Here is a 14,528-nt window from a genome sequence, read left to right on the forward strand (position 1 = left end):
AGACTACACATCCAGACTGCTGTTATAGGGGGCTCCAGACTACACATCCAGACTGCCATTAAAGGGGGCTCCAGACTACACAACCAGACTGCTGTTATAGGGGGCTCCAGACTACACATCCAGACTGCCATTATAGGGGGCTCCAGAATACACATCCACACTGCTGTTATAGGGGGCTCCAGACTACACATCCAGACTGCTGTTATAGGGAGCTCTAGACTACACATCCAGACTGCTTTTATAGGGGGCTCCAGACTGCACATCCAGACTGCTGTTATAGGGGGCTCCAGACTACACATCCAGACTGCTGTTGTAGGGGGCTCCAGACTTCACATCGAGACTGCTGTTATAGGGGGCTACAGACTACACATCCAGACTGCTGTTATAGGGAGCTCCAGACTACACATCCAGACTGCTTCTATAGGGGGCTCCAGACTACAAATTCAGACTGCTGTTATAGGTAGGCTCCAGACTGCACACCCAGACTGCTGTTATAGGCGGGGCTGCAGACTACACATCCAGACTGCTGTTATAGGGGGCTCCAGACTACACATCCAGACTGCTGTTGTAGGGGGCTCCAGACTTCACATCGAGACTGCTGTTATAGGGGGCTACAGACTACACATCCAGACTGCTGTTATAGGGAGCTCCAGACTACACATCCAGACTGCTTCTATAGGGGACTCCAGACTACAAATTCAGACTGCTGTTATAGGGAGTCTCCAGACTGCACACCCAGACTGCTGTTATAGGCGGGGCTCCAGACTGCACATCCAGACTGCTTTTATAGGGGGCTCCTAACTACACATCCAGACTACTGTTATAGGTGGCTCCAGATTGCACACCCAGACTGCTGTTATAGGGGGGCTGCAGACTGCATATCTTGACTGCTGTTATAGGGGGGCTTTTGACTACACATCCAGACTGCTGTTATAGGGGGCTCCCGACTACACATCCAGACTGCTGTTATTTGGGCTCCAGACTACACATCCAGACTGCTGTTATTTGGGCTCCAGACTACACATCCAGACTGCTGTTATAGAGGGCTCCATACTACACATCCAGACTGCTGTTATAGGAGGCTCCAGACTACACATCCAGACTGCTTCTATAGGGGGCTCCAGACTACACATCCAGACTGCTGTTAGAAGGGGCTCCAGACCACAAAGCCAGACAACTATTATATGGGGCTCCAAGCAACACATCCAGACGGCGGTAATAGGCGGCTCCAGACTACACATCCAGATTGCTGTTATAGGGGGCTCCAGACTACACATCCAAACTGCTGTTATAGGGGGCTCCAGACTACACATCCAGACTGCTGTTATTTGTGCTCCAGACAACACACTTCCAGACTGCTGTTATTGGAGGCTCCAGACTACACATCCAGACTGCTGTTATTTGGGCTCCAGACTACACATCCAGACTGCTGTTATAGGAGGCTCCAGACTACACATCCAGACTGTTGTTATAGGGGGCTCCAGACTGCACATCCAAACTACTGTTATAGGGGGCTCCAGACTACACATCCAGACTGCTGTTATAGGGGGCTCCAGACTACACATCCAGACTGCTGTTATTTGGGCTTCAGACTACACATCCAGACTGCTGTTATAGGAGGCTCCAGACTACACATCCAGACTGCTGTTATTTGGGCTCCAGACTACACATCCAGACTGCTGTTATAGGAGGCTCCAGACTACACATCCAGACTTCTGTTATAGGGGGCTCCAGACTACACATCCAGACTGCTGTTATTTGGGCTTCAGACTACACATCCAGACTGCTGTTATAGGAGGCTCCAGACTACACATCCAGACTGCTGTTATTTGGGCTCCAGAGTACACATCCAGACTGCTGTTATAGAGGGCTCCAGACTACACATCCAGACTGCTGTTATAGGGGGCTCCAGACTATACATCCAGACTGCTGTTATAGGAGGCTCCAGACTGCACATCTAGACTGCTGTTATAGGAGGCTCCAGACTACACATCCAGACTGCTGTTATAAGTGGTTTCCAGACTACACATCCAGACTGCTGTTATAGGGGGCTCGAGACTACACCTCCAGACTGCTGTTATTTGAGCTCCAGACTACACCTCCAGACTGCTGTTATTTGAGCTCCAGACTGCACATCCAAACTTCTGATATAGGGGGGTTCCAGACTACACATCCAGACTGCAGTTATAGGGGGCTCCAGACTACACATCCAGACTTCTGTTATAGGGGGGTTCCAGGCTACACATCCAGACTGCTGTTATAGGAGGCTCCAGACTACACATCCAGACTTCTGTTATAGGGGGGTTCCAGACTACACATCCAGACTGCTGTTATAGGTGGCTCCAGACTACACCTCCAGACTGCTGTTAAAAGGGGCTCCAGACCACACAGCCAGATTGCTATTATACGGGGCTCCAGGCAACACATCCAGACTGCTGTTATCGGGGGCTACAGATTGAGTCATGAACAACCCTGTTTTTCCTTCGCCCTCATCTATCACACACTCAATCCTAAATCACTAGCATAAAGCAAAGTAATATTTTAATTAACCTAAATTAAAATTTACAGTTTGCAGTTAGATAAATTACGTTGTTTTAAAGAAATCATCAATGTCGACATTCAACTGATTTTCTAGAACATATTATACTTAAAACTAAGTGAGAAGCATTAGTAGATTTACGTTGTAAATGTAAATTGTATAATTGTGCTATATTTGCTTCTTTATGCAGTTTGTGTATTTAGCAGACGTAGAACCAAATTATAGTAATTATCAGCAAATTCCTATCATAAGAAGATTACATGGGCTCTCCAGTGAAAACCATTTATCACCTACACAGGATTTGTGATAATTTGCTGATCCATGGTTGTCTGAACATTGATACCTGCAACAATCAGCAGAGCGGGGACTATTTTATGCCCAACAGACACTTTTATCCTCCTAACAAAATGGAATGGCAGGTCGGATGCCCGACTGACGCTCCATTCGTTCTCTATGGGGCTGCTGGAAATGCCAAGTGCAGCACTCAGCAACTCCTTAGGGAATGAATGGAGCAATAAGGCTGAAGCATGTGCACTGCTGCACCATTTTCTATGGATCAAAGTTCCTCATTCTGCTGATCGGTGGCGGACACAGCAGTCTGACTCCACAATCACCAAGTTACCACCTATCCTTCAGAAAAGCAATCATTTCTTTTTACTAGACAGTCCCTTTAACTAATATACCTATCATCTATTAATCTGTATAGTTAGCTAGCTCATCATACCTTAGTCTCTTTACGTGTGTTTTTTTTACTTAATTTCCTTTGTTTATTCTTTCTTTTTCCTTCCCTTTTTTTTATTTTCTTTCTTTTCTTAAGCCATGGCATGACACACATAAATATCCACCTCTCGTGTATCCCCTTTTCCTCATAGTCTGTAAGCTTGCGAGCAGGGCCCTCATTCCTCCTGGTATCTGTTTTGAACTGTATTTCTGTTATGCTGTAATGTCTATTGTCTGTACAAGTCCCCTCTATAATTTGTAAAGCGCTGCGGAATATGTTGGCGCTATATAAATAAAAATTATTATTATTATTATTAATTTTATTTATATTTTATACATTTATTACAGATTATCTGAAATGCAATTTCACTAGATTCCACTGATTTTTTGAAAGAAGTATATTTGCAGTGATGCCATGTACTCAAATTGCCCTTGAACGATGTGTATAACACTGAAAGGGGTTGAATATAGTCCTGGAAGGTCTTAATCTCTTTAACGCAAACACCGCACTAGTATTGTCAAAGTGACCTCACCATAGAAATGTATGGTCATCCGACAGCCCATTTAATAACACCGCGCACCTTCTAACTTTCATGTTTTCCATAAATTAACAAAGGTCCAAAAATTATCCATTTTGGTCATTTGTGATCACGTTGAATTTTCTGTGCAGAACTGTGACTCAAACTGATGGTGTCTTTATCGAAAGTAACATTATCCTGCTGTCACTGACACAAGCGATGTCCCATATTTTCCATAAGGCCTCAGATTCTTCCTATCACACTTGCCAGAGGCAAAGGAGGGCAATTGTGTCCTGCGTTTGGTGCCGTTGGTGGTGATGCTTCTGCTGCTGGTAGTAAATTCCAGGCTGTAGTATAGGTGCAGCATGATTGGATGTCAAATTGGACTGTTTAGAAAAGCAGGTATGCAAAAATAAACATGTGCAATTAAATGTTACATTTATTTATTTATTTTTTTTTATAAAATTCAATCCTCATTTATAAAATCACGTGATTAGCAATGCTAGGTAGGTACACAACCAAAAAGCCAGCACCAGCAACAGGGCACTGTATTATATGTAACATTTATGATTGTAAAATTTGACATTTAAAACAGATATGCAAAAATAAAACATTTTGTGAAACACACTTTGTAAGGTAGGCAGTCACAGGTAAATGTCTGAATTTTGAGGAATTTTCGTTTGTATTTAAAAAAAAACAAGAATTCCAACCCTTCAAACAATTGGTTGCAAAAACTCAGCCCAGTCGCTCAGTACATTAAACTGTCTTTGACTGTCACTGGTTTCAGAGCTTTCTTTTTCGCAAAACCTTTTGTACTGCCTTGCTTCTGCCTTCTAATGCATTAAAAATTAAGGCAAAAATGCACTGCTGCTGTCACCTCTGCTATTTATCAATTGAATATCGGTATTTTCCCAGTCTACTACCCTCATCTTCACTTCTACAGTTATTCAACACACACCGTTGGAGTATTTGCCCAAAGATTTAGGGTTTTCTCTTCCTTCTCTTCCTCTATTTTCTTTATTGCTGAGCTGTGAAATATTTTCATTATTCTAAATCACTATAAAATACCTGCATTTCCTGCCTCGGCTTTTATACAGGCCATGATAATCTATCCTGATTGGCTTTGCTGTGCCTTGTAATGTGATAGCTGCCAGTCAATCCTGCATGGTCGCTTCTGAGGTCACATGAGCCTTCTGTGACTAAAGCAATCTTCTACAATGTGTAAATAATGACAGGCATTGATTTTTGTCGATTTACGCAAATCACATAACAAATTGTTTGAATTTCTAGTTTTGTTAGCCAAGTAGGCATAGTCCTCAAATTGTCTGTGGACTGACATCGTTCTTGGCTAAGAATACTGCCATTGCATACAGAGTAAAGATAGCCATATGTAGGGAATGGTAAACCGTGGAACAAAAAAAAAACCGCGCCGGACTCAGGAGAATAGCGGTATTTACACTGGGTAAAAACCTACATATTATTTGCAAGTAACAGGTACACTTTTAAGATAGGAATTTAAAGTAATATAGACTAAAAAATAAATATGTTATTCTGGGATGTACATTCATTTTAATGTCCAACAATAGGATGTATATTTTTTAATTTCCTACCAATGTTTTTTCCACCTTTTTTGTTTTTCGGGCCACGGATAGTTCTTTAAAATGTGCATTAAAATGTTTTATGCCATTTTCTCAGTTGCCTAGAAACAGGCAGCCAGGAATCCGAAGCTCGAGGCTTGAAAGTCCTTATTAAAAGGCTTTGTGCATCAGTATGAGTGAAATGTTAATTTAGTAAGTCTGATTGATACACCGTGTTAGCTCGTTACAGGGATAAGCATATACCAAAATACTGTATCTGATTCACATTACTTTATTGCTTGCACTTAAAAAGATTTTATTAGGAAAAAATAGTCAAGTAAATGGGGAAAAAAGCAATAAAATATACAATGCTCCTCAGCAAAAGTCAAAGAATCTAAAATTACCCTTCACTTATCAAGTCATGCTGATCTGGTTAATTAAAATATTTCCAGTAAGATAATTACAGGACCTGAGTTATTTAATTTCTTTTTTTCCACTTCCCAAATAAACCAGCCCCGTATAAAGCGGCAGATAGGTCTGAAAAGCAGTTTGCGAGCGGCGAATAAAGGAACGATACAAAGGAATATTGTCACCACCTGATACAAATGTAATGGGAATTAATAAGAATGGGAATCAGAGCGGAACCGAATATGTGTGCTCTTCAGAGTGTACAATCTGTTTCCGATCCTGCCTTGTCTCATTCGCTTCCATGCAGATCGTTGTGAGCAAAAAGTCCTATTGACAAGGAAATGTATTAGATGAGTCCCGTCAATCAATCGTTGGAAAGAAGCTGAAATATCAGCCAATCCAAGTTCTTTTAGTCTCCCTCATTTTAGTAGTAAAGATTAATTTATACCTTTTACTCATTATTTAAAGTATGGGCATGCCCAAAGTTTTCGAGTCTTGGATCCCGTAGTAGTATTTTTAGGGTTGATTCACTTTAAGAAAAGTGGACCCCAAACACCTTTCTATACCTGGGTATTCTGCTTCCCTAGCCAGTACTCCGTTCTTCTTTGCACCGATGTCTGTGTTGAGGCTACAGTGATGACATAACATCAACATTAGCGCCAATTACTAGGGTTGAGCGAAACGGGTCGAACATTTTCAAAAGTCGCCGACTTTTGGCTAAGTCGGGGTTTCATGAAACCCGATCCGACCCCTGTGCGGGGTCGGCCATGCGGTACGCGACTTTCGCGCCAAAGTCGCGTTTCAATGACGCGAAAAGCGCCATTTCTCAGCCAATGAAGGTAAACGCAGAGTGTGGGCAGCGTGATGACATAGGTCCTGGTCCCCACCATCTTAGAGAAGGGCATTGCAGTGATTGGCTTGCTGTCTGCGACGTCACAGGGGCTATAAAGAGGCGTTCCCGCCGACCGCCATCTTACTGCTGCTGATCTGAGCTTAGGGAGAGGTTGCTGCCGCTTTGTCAGAAGCAGGGATAGCGTTAGGCAGGGTCCATTAACCACAAAACCGCTTGTGCTGCAGCGATTTGCACTGTCCAACACCACCCTCGGTGTGCAGGGACAGTGGAAGTTTTTTTTTTTTTTTTTTTCCCCTCAGCGCTGTAGCTCATTGGGCTGCCCTAGAAGGCTCCCTGATAGCTGCATTGCTGTGTGTACGCCGCTGTGCAAACCAACTGCTTTTTTCAAAGCACAAATCCTCTTGTTCCTTCCTTTCTGCACAGCTATCTTTTTTGTTTGTCCACACTTTTTATTTCATTTGTGCATCAGTCCACTCCTTATTGCTGCCTGCCATACCTGGCTGAGATTACTGCAGGCAGGGAGATAGTAATTGTAGGACATTCCCTGTTTTTTTTTTTGTTTTTTTTTTTGGTGGGAGATTAAGATTGGCAATTTGGCATTTCTGCTAGAGTGCCATCCCTGTGTGTGCCATCTCTCTCACATAGTGGGCCATAGAAAGCCTTTTCATTTTTCTGTATTTTTTTTTGTGGGGTGTATAAATTCTCCCTGATAAAAATACAGTGGGAGATTAATATTGGCCTTTGGGCTTGTGTGCCAGTCCTGAGTGTGCCATCTCTCTCACAAATAGTGGGCCATAGAAAGCCTATTTTATTTTTTTTGGGGTTTTATAAATTCTCCCTGAAAAAAAGGGAGATTAATATTGGCCTCTGGGCTTGTGTGCCAGTCCTGAGCGTGCCATCTGTGCCAGCCCTGAGCGTGCCATCTCTCTCACAAATAGTGGGCCATAGAAAGCCTATTTATTTTTTTTTTTGGTTTTATAAATTCTCCCTGAAAAAAAGGGAGATTAATATTGGCCTCTGGGCTTGTGTGCCAGTCCTGAGCGTGCCATCTGTGCCAGCCCTGAGCGTGCCATCTCTCTCACAAATAGTGGGCCATAGAAAGCCTATTTAATTTTTTTTTTTGTTTTATAAATTTTCCCTGAAAAAAGGGAGATTAATATTGGCCTCTGGGCTTGTGTGCCAGTCCTGAGCGTGCCATCTGTGCCAGCCCTGAGCGTGCCATCTCTCTCACAAATAGTGGGCCATAGAAAGCCTATTTAATTTTTTTTTTTGTTTTATAAATTTTCCCTGAAAAAAGGGAGATTAATATTGGCCTCTGGGCTTGTGTGCCAGTTGTGAGCGTGCCATCTGTGCCAGTCCTGAGCGTGCCATCTCTCTCACAAATAGTGGGCCATAGAAAGCCTATTTAAATTTTTTTTTGGTTTTATAAATTCTCCCAGAAAAAAAGGGAGATTAATATTGGCCTCTGGGCTTCTGTGCCAGTCCTGAGCGTGCCATCTGTGCCAGTCCTGAGCGTCCCATCTCTCTCACAAATAGTGGGCCATAGAAAGCCTATTTTATTTTTTTTGGGGGTTTTATAAATTCTCCCTGAAAAAAAGGGAGATTAATATTGGCCTCTGGGCTTGTGTGCCAGTCCTGAGCGTGCCATCTGTGCCAGCCCTGAGCGTGCCATCTCTCTCACAAATAGTGGGCCATAGAAAGCCTATTTATTTTTTTTTTTTGTTTTATAAATTTTCCCTGAAAAAAGGGAGATTAATATTGGCCTCTGGGCTTGTGTGCCAGTTGTGAGCGTGCCATCTGTGCCAGTCCTGAGCGTGCCATCTCTCTCACAAATAGTGGGCCATAGAAAGCCTATTTAAATTTTTTTTTGGTTTTATAAATTCTACCAGAAAAAAAGGGAGATTAATATTGGCCTCTGGGCTTCTGTGCCAGTCCTGAGCGTGCCATCTGTGCCAGTCCTGAGCGTCCCATCTCTCTCACAAATAGTGGGCCATAGAAAGCCTATTTTTTTTTTTTTTTGGGTTTTAGAAATTCTCCCTGGAAAAAAAAAGGGAGATTAATATTGCCCTTTGGGCTTGTGTGCCAGTACTAAGCGTTCCATCTCTCTCTCTCTCTCTCTCAGTCAGTGGGCCATAGAACGCCTATTTTTGGTTTTATTTGTTTTCTAAATTCTCCCTGAAAAAATCATTTTATTTTATTTGGTTTCTAAATTCTTCCTGATAAAATCACATTTTTTTTATTATTTTTTTTTCTAAAGTCTCCCTGAAAAAAAAAAAAAAAAACAGTGGGAGATTAATATTGGCCTTTCTGCTTGTGTGCCAGTCTTGACTCCTGGGTGCGTCATCTCTCAGTCAGTGGGCCATAGAACGCCTATTTTTGGTTTTATTTGTTTTATAAATTCTCCCAGAAAAAATCATTTTATTTTATTTGGTTTCTAAATTCTTCCTGATAAAATCACATTTTTTTTATTATTTTTTTTTCTAAAGTCTCCCTGAAAAAAAAAAAAAAAAACAGTGGGAGATTAATATTGGCCTTTCTGCTTGTGTGCCAGTCTTGACTCCTGGGTGCGTCATCTCTCAGTCAGTGGGCCATAGAACGCCTATTTTTGGTTTTATTTGTTTTATAAATTCTCCCAGAAAAAATCATTTTATTTTATTTGGTTTCTAAATTCTTCCTGATAAAATCACATTTTTTTTATTATTTTTTTTTCTAAAGTCTCCCTGAAAAAAAAAAAAAAAAACAGTGGGAGATTAATATTGGCCTTTCTGCTTGTGTGCCAGTCTTGACTCCTGGGTGCGTCATCTCTCAGTCAGTGGGCCATAGAACGCCTATTTTTGGTTTTATTTGTTTTCTAAATTCTCCCTGAAAAAATCATTTTATTTTATTTGGTTTCTAAATTCTTCCTGATAAAATCACATTTTTTTTATTATTTTTTTTTCTAAAGTCTCCCTGAAAAAAAAAAAAAAAAACAGTGGGAGATTAATATTGGCCTTTCTGCTTGTGTGCCAGTCTTGACTCCTGGGTGCGTCATCTCTCAGTCAGTGGGCCATAGAACGCCTATTTTTGGTTTTATTTGTTTTCTAAATTCTCCCTGAAAAAATCATTTTATTTTATTTGGTTTCTAAATTCTTCCTGATAAAATCACATTTTTTTTATTATTTTTTTTTCTAAAGTCTCCCTGAAAAAAAAAAAAAAAAAACAACCAAAAAAAACAGTGGGAGATTAATATTGGCCTTTCTGCTTGTGTGCCAGTCTTGACTCCTGGGTGTGCCATCTCTCTCTCTCTCTCTCTCTCTCTCTCTCTCTCTCTCTCTCTCTCCAATTGTGGTCCATAGAAAGCCTATATTTTTTTTCCTTGATTTGGGTTCTAAAATCAACCAGAGAAAATAACTACATCAATCATTGGTAGAAAAATATTGGCCTCTGGGTTTGTGTGCCACTCCTGACTCCTGTGTGCGTCATCTCTCAGTCAGTGGGCCATAGAACGCCTATTTTTGTTTTTATTTGTTTTATAAATTCTCCCTGAAAAAATCATTTTATTTTATTTGGTTTCTAAATTCTTCCTGATAAAATCATATTTTTTTTATTATTTTTTTTTCTAAAGTCTCCCTGAAAAAAAAAAAAAAAAAAAAAAAAAAAAAAAAACAGTGGGAGATTAATATTGGCCTTTCTGCTTGTGTGCCAGTCTTGACTCCTGGGTGTGCCATCTCTCTCTCTCTCTCTCTCTCTCTCCAATTGTGGTCCATAGAAAGCCTACATTTTTTTTCCTTGATTTGGGTTCCAAAATCTACCAGAGAAAATAACTCCATCAATCATTGGTAGAAAAATATTGGCCTCTGGGCTTGTGTGCCACTCCTGATTCCTGTGTGCGTCATCTCTCACTCAGTGGCCCATAGAAAGCATATAGTTTGTTACATTTGTTTTCTAAATTCTCCCTGCAAAAATCTTTTTTTTTTTTTTGGGGGGGTTTCTAAAGTGTTCCTGAAAAAAATATAAATAAAAAAAAAATAATAGTGTGACATTAATATTAACATTTGTGCTTCAGTGACAGTCCTGCGTGTGGGGCATCTCTCTAATTTGCAGCCACCAAAAAAAGAGTGTGTAACATTGGGCCTGATTTTCGCTGTGGTCTCACCAACCTGTAAAGGGGTAGCTAAATCATACTGAAGTTATAGCTCACCGTGTAAGTTGTGTGACTGCAACAAATAACGTTAGTTTGGTTACGTTTTTAAAACAATGAGGAAGTCTAGTGGAAGAGGTCGTGGCCGGGGGCGTTCATTGTCAGCTGGTAATGAGGGTAGTGGTAGTGGTGGAGCATCAGGTGGTCGTGGGGGAAAAAATATTGCACCTAAGTCTGGAGCTGTGGAGCCAGGTTCGTCGTCCGGCTACACAAGGCCTCGAACGCTCCCTTTTCTGGGATTAGGAAAACCGCTTTTAAAGCCGGAGCAGCAAGAGCAAGTTTTGGCTTATCTTGCTGACTCAGCCTCTAGCTCTTTTGCCTCATCTCGTGAAACTGGTAAAAGTAAAAGCAGCGCGTCGTTAGTGGATGTTCACGGTCAGGGACAAGTCACTTCCTTGTCCTCTTCAGCAAAAACAACAACAGAGAAGAATGCAGCAGGCGACACAACGGGTTACTCCATGGAGCTCTTTACACATACCGTCCCTGGCTTAGAAAGTGAAGCAGTTAACAGTCCATGCCCATTACAAATTGAATCTGACATGGAGTGCACTGACGCACAGCCACAGCCAGACTACTATGCTGGTCCTTTGACTCAGACCACAACATTGCCCTCGCAGGGTGCTGATCAAGAATCAGACCCTGATGAGACTATGTTGCCCCATCACGAACGCTATACCACCGAACGACACGGTGACACAGACGAAGTTGCGCAGGAGGTACAAGAAGAGTTATTAGATGACCCAGTTCTTGACCCCGATTGGCAGCCATTGGGGGAACAGGGTGCAGGCGGCAGCAGTTCTGAAGCAGAGGAGGAGGAGGGGCCGCAGCAGGCATCAACATCGCCACAGGTTCCATCTGCCGGGCCCGTATCTTGCCCAAAACGCGTGGCAAAGCCAAAACCTGGTGGAGGACAGCGTGGCCATCCGGTTAAAGCTCAGTCTGCAATGCCTGAAAAGGTATCCGATGCTAGAAAGAGTGCAGTCTGGCATTTTTTTAAACAACATCCAATTGATCAGCGCAAAGTCATCTGTCAAAAATGTTCTACTTCCTTAAGCAGAGGTCAGAATCTGAAAAGTCTCAATACTAGTTGCATGCATAGACATTTAACCACCATGCATTTGAAAGCTTGGACTAACTACCAAACGTCCCTTAAGGTTGTTGCACCCTCGGCCAATGAAGCTAGTCATCAACGCAACATCCCTTCCGGCAGTGTAGGACCACCATTTAGCGCACCACCTGCTGTATCTGTGCAGGTATCTTTGCCAGGCCAAAGCAGTCAGGGTCAGGGAATCACCAGTTTCGTAGTAGGAAACACTGCATCTAGGGCACCGGCGGCAACAATACCATCTCCCACCGTCTCTCAGTCTGCCATGTCCACCGGCACCCCCGCTAGTTCCACGATCTCCAGCTCTCCAGTCCAGCTCACCCTACATGAGACTATGGTTAGAAAAAGGAAATACTTAGCCTCGCATCCGCGTACACAGGGTTTGAACGCCCACATAGCTAGACTAATCTCGTTAGAGATGATGCCCTACCGGTTAGTTGAAAGCGAAGCTTTCAAAGACCTGATGGACTACGCTGTACCACGCTACGAGCTACCCAGTCGACACTTTTTTTCCAGAAAAGCCATCCCAGCCCTCCACCAGCATGTTAAAGAGCGCATCGTCCATGCACTCAGGCAATCTGTGAGCACAAAGGTGCACCTGACAACAGATGCATGGACCAGTAGGCATGGCCAGGGACGTTACGTGTCCATCACGGCACACTGGGTAAATGTGGTGGATTCAGGGTCCACAGGGGACAGCAAGTTTGGGACAGTTCTGCCTAGCCCACGGTCTAGTAAACAGTTGTCTGTAGCCGTTCGCACCCCCTCCTCCTCCTCCTCCTCGTCCTCCTGCAGAAGCAAGAGCTCGTCCACAGACCGCAGTCGCACAAACACTCCATCCGCACCTGCCACTGTTGCACACCAGGTCTCCCATTATGGGGCAGCTACTGGCATACGTCAGCAGGCTGTATTGGCTATGAAGTGTTTGGGCGACAATAGACACACCGCGGAAGTTCTGTCCGAGTTCTTGCAGCAAGAAACGCAGTCGTGGCTGGGCACTGTAGATCTTGAGGCAGGCAAGGTAGTGAGTGATAACGGAAGGAATTTCATGGCTGCCATCTCCCTTTCCCAACTGAAACACATTCCTTGCCTGGCTCACACCTTAAACCTGGTGGTGCAGTGCTTCCTGAAAAGTTATCCGGGGTTATCCGACCTGCTCCTCAAAGTGCGTGGACTTTGCGCACATATCCGCCGTTCGCCTGTACACTCCAGCCGTATGCAGACCTATCAGCGTTCTTTGAACCTTCCCCAGCATCGCCTAATCATAGACGTTGCAACAAGGTGGAACTCAACACTGCACATGCTTCAGAGACTGTGCGAACAGAGGCGGGCTGTTATGTTTTTGTGGGAGGATACACATACACGGGCAGGCAGTAGGATGGCAGACATGGAGTTGTCAGGTGTGCAGTGGTCGAAGATTCAAGACATGTGTCAAGTCCTTCAGTGTTTTGAGGAATGCACACGGCTGGTTAGTGCAGACAACGCCATAATAAGCATGAGCATCCCCCTAATGCGTCTGCTGATGCAAAGTTTGACGCACATAAAGGATCAGGCGTCTGCACCAGAGGAAGAGGAAAGCCTTGATGACAGTCAGCGATTGTCTGGTCAGGGCAGTGTACATGACGAGGTACCGGGCGAAGAGGAGGTGGAGGATGAGGAGGATGATGGGGATGAGTATATTTTTAATGAGGAAGCTTTCCCGGGGGCACGGGAAATTGGTGGCGTGGCAAGGCCGGGTTCTGGTTTTTTGAGGGACACAAGTGACGTAGATTTGCCTGCAACTGCCCCTCAACCAAGCACAACCGCAGATTTGACAACGGGAACTTTGGCCCACATGGCGGATTATGCCTTGCGTATCCTCAAAAGGGACACACGCATTACAAAAATGATGAACGATGACGATTACTGGTTGGCCTGCCTCCTTGATCCTCGCTATAAAGGCAAATTGCAAAATATTATGCCACATGAGAACTTGGAACTAATATTAGCAACAAAACAATCAACTCTTGTTGACCGTTTGCTTCTGGCATTCCCTGCACACAGCGCCCGTGATCGTTCTCACACGAGCTCCAGGGGCCAGCAGACCAGAGGTGTTAGAGGGGCAGAAATCAGAAGTGGCGTTGGCCAGAGGGGTTTTCTGACCAGGTTGTGGAGTGATTTTTCTATGACCGCAGACAGGACAGGTACTGCAGCATCAATTCAAAGTGACAGGAGACAACATTTGTCCAGTATGGTTACAAACTATTTTTCATCCCTTATCGACGTTCTCCCTCAACCGTCATTCCCATTTGATTACTGGGCATCCAAATTAGACACCTGGCCAGAATTGGCAGAATATGCATTGCAGGAGCTTGCTTGCCCGGCAGCTAGTGTCCTATCAGAAAGAGTATTCAGTGCTGCAGGTTCAATACTAACAGAAAAAAGGACTCGTCTGGCTACCCAAAATGTAGATGATCTAACCTTCATTAAAATGAACCACAACTGGATTTCAAAATCTTTTGCCCCACCCTGCCCGGCTGACACCTAGCTTTCCTATGAAAAGGTCTTGCCTGTGGACTATTCTGAATGACTTTTCCAATCTCGTAATTTTCTTCACCTGATTGTCCAGCATACGACATGTTTCCACCT

The sequence above is a fragment of the Ranitomeya imitator genome, chromosome 1 (genome assembly GCF_032444005.1).
Source record: "Ranitomeya imitator isolate aRanImi1 chromosome 1, aRanImi1.pri, whole genome shotgun sequence".
In the NCBI taxonomy this organism is placed as follows: Eukaryota; Metazoa; Chordata; class Amphibia; order Anura; family Dendrobatidae; genus Ranitomeya; species Ranitomeya imitator.